The 3,067-nt window shown below is 37.2% G+C and overlaps 1 non-coding gene across 1 annotated transcript; it reads left to right on the top strand.

The window, feature by feature from the left end:
* Window positions 1-529: 529 nt before the first annotated feature.
* LOC118484585 lies at window positions 530-638 on the top strand. The gene has a single exon (XR_004873693.1). It is a non-coding gene; the product is annotated as a small nucleolar RNA R71 (small nucleolar RNA).
* Window positions 639-3,067: the final 2,429 nt, after the last annotated feature.

Raw genomic sequence — 3,067 nt, forward strand, 5'->3', positions numbered from 1 at the left:
GGAAATCCGGGTGTGACAACTTGACGTACCGATGGTTTAATCTTTGTGTAGACCATTGTAGCGCTATGATTTTTTTATCACAAAATGAAAATCAGATACAAATCTAAAATACAATTTATGGGTTAGAATATAGTTCGAAACGGGCAAAGGTCAATTTTCAAATCGAGTCCGTAAACATATTTAGCTAAATGGTCGTGTCCGTATCAATCCAATAGGTTTGTGGGTCCATCGGGTTGATCCGTTTAACCCATTATTTAGATTATAAAGTACTTTTTATGTAATAGTTAAACTACTTGCCAATTATATGCAAAACTATGGTAGAAAAAAATAATTGTATCAATATTAGTTTAGAATTTTAGAGTATATTTTTCAGGTTAAACGGGTCGTGTTCGTGACAATTTTTTCAATGAAATCATAAGCTTTTTATGGCCTTTTATTTCCAAAGATTCCTCTAGTGCTTGCATATAGCGTTTGATGAGCTTGGTTAATCAACCCATTGTAAAAAGATGAAACTTGAAGCCAAACTTCAAGTTCATGTTGAGGACACTTTCAAAGCATAACCTTAAAACATTACCACGCCTCGTATAGTGATTCACCACATCTTCTAGGGAAAAGGGGGAGATATAGTTCCTTAACTTAGCGGTCTGGAGGGTGTAAAGTATTTTGTAAGAAACTTTTGCACAAAATCATTCAATGTGGTGATGGATCTCGTTTGGTGAGAGTTCAACCATGCCTTTGCACGAACCTTTAGTGAGAAAGGAAACAGGCGGAGTCGTATAGCATCGATTGAGACATCAATACGTTATGCAATTTGAAAGTTTCACAAATTTTAATGAAATTTGCAATATGTGCATGATGATCTTCACCGCATAGACCATGGAAAGTGCATGATGAATAGATCATGTGGATGACATGAGACTTGATTTGAAAGTGGTCGCAATGGCAACGGTCTAGCGACACTAGATCCCAAGGCGTCAAGCGACGATTTTGAAAATTTGTAGATTGGGTGGTCTCGATTGTTAAGTTCCATTTTGATCAAGCTTTTTCTCTTAATTTGTTGTGAAAAAATCTTTCGGGTCCTGCTAATGGTTTGATTATCACTAAACCAAAATGTAAGATCATACACTATCTGCGAATAAAATAGGACAAGTAACGAGAGTAAATAAAAACTATGTTAGTAACTAAAAAAATATCTCTTAAAATTGTCATGTCCTGGCAACGGTGTCAAAATTTTGATGTGTGTGCGAGTAGTGTTTTAAGTGGTACTTTGAACACATTTATCAAGGCTTTAAATTTTTAAGAAATGGTTTTTAGTTAGACTTAACACACACAACATGCAAGTGTACCTATCGTTATGTAGTAAAGTTTAGGTAAGAACCAAGTATCAAACCCAAAGGACACGATTTTTACTATTCAACTTATCTTTTGTTACGAACTAGTTTTAATTAATTTATTTCATTTGTTTTGTCGACAGTAAGTAAAAGACAAAAAAGTAAATGCAAGTAATAGTAAATGAGTAGAGAATTTCATATCACACAAGGTATTGCTTGGGATGGAATCCACTTGTGATGAATTCATTTTAAGTTATTAGATTGGTGGTATAGTGAAAAAATTAAAAATACCCGGTACCTAGCTAAAGTTGGCAGCGTGTTTTCATTTAGTTTACAAAATATCTTATTTGATGTTATTTTGGAAGGGCTTTTGTTAAGGTTATCGCAACCCTTAGCCTCTTGGAAAGCTTACTAATTAAGCCACTGCGAGGTCTGGATTATAGACATCTAACTACTCTTTTCCTTTTACAACATTATTACCTCGCGTGCCTTTTTAGTCGTGATCCCTTTACGAGTCCATCAGAGACATAAGTACTTGGTAACAATGTTACTGATATGTCGACGTAGCCACCCTGGTCGGGGTTGCGCTACTTCGGTGGGACACTTGTGTGAGTGCATAATGTCTATCACTTCTGTCAATCAAGTATCGTAGCTTAAACAGATGAGACAAGATTGGTGCGGAATAGATCAGATCATAAAGTTCATGTATGAAGATGCAACTTTATACGAAGGAAGCTCTAGTGGCTTCGTACGAATTGGTCATCTTCGTACGAAGGTGTAACACCCCGTGTTTCGAAATTCAAAGTCAAAGTCAAGATTGAAGTCAAAGGAAGAAAAGATTGCTAATTGCGATCTGTCACTCCTTGCTCAATTCCTGATTGACTTCTTTGACTTGTAGATAGTCTATTTACTTTGTTACGTTAGTTGTATTATGTGGAGTACTTGTTAATAATCGAGGTTTAATCGATATTTATCGCATGTTTTATCGCCTATCGCATCCCAATCGCATTCGCCACCCGAATTATGCGTTATGGATATTGTTTTACGTGTGTGTGCCTCTTATGTGTTACTTGTGCATGTTTAATTATGTTATGTTTGTGGTGATTAATCGAAACGCTATCGCAATCGAATTGCAAATGCTAAACGCAAGTTAATTAGGATGATTGTATGTTAGATATAGTAGTTGGGATTAATGGATAATACTATCACACCGCGAACATGCTCGAACGCATCACAAAACTCAACGCACGACACGAAACGCCAAAACTCAGGCATCGGAGCCACTCGATCGAGTGACTGCTCGATCGGATGGTCAACCGATCGGATTGCCATCCAATCGGATTGCCACCCGATCGGACAGCCATCCAATCGGTGACCCACTCGATCCTCTGCACTTTCCTTTTTGGGAAACCCTATAAATACCAACCTGTCACATCATTTGTGATGTGACAGCCTCTCACTCGACCCAGCCGCTCTCAAGCTTCTTTCTCTCGATTTCTGACGATTCTTGAAAGTTTTCAACCTAAATCCTGTACTTTCTTGACCTACACGCACTCTTACACCTTTCTATCTTTTAAATCTTCTTAACTTTTAACCGTGAAATCACTAGATTTGAGGTGTTCTAGGATGATGTCATCATGGGGTTCTTATGAACTTCATGTTTTGGCTTCAATCCATCAAGAACAACTTAGATCTGGACGATTTCCACAGGAATAAACAAAGATCTTGCATAGATC

Source organism: Helianthus annuus, chromosome 11 (genome assembly GCF_002127325.2).
Source record: "Helianthus annuus cultivar XRQ/B chromosome 11, HanXRQr2.0-SUNRISE, whole genome shotgun sequence".
Lineage (NCBI taxonomy): Eukaryota > Viridiplantae > Streptophyta > Magnoliopsida > Asterales > Asteraceae > Helianthus > Helianthus annuus.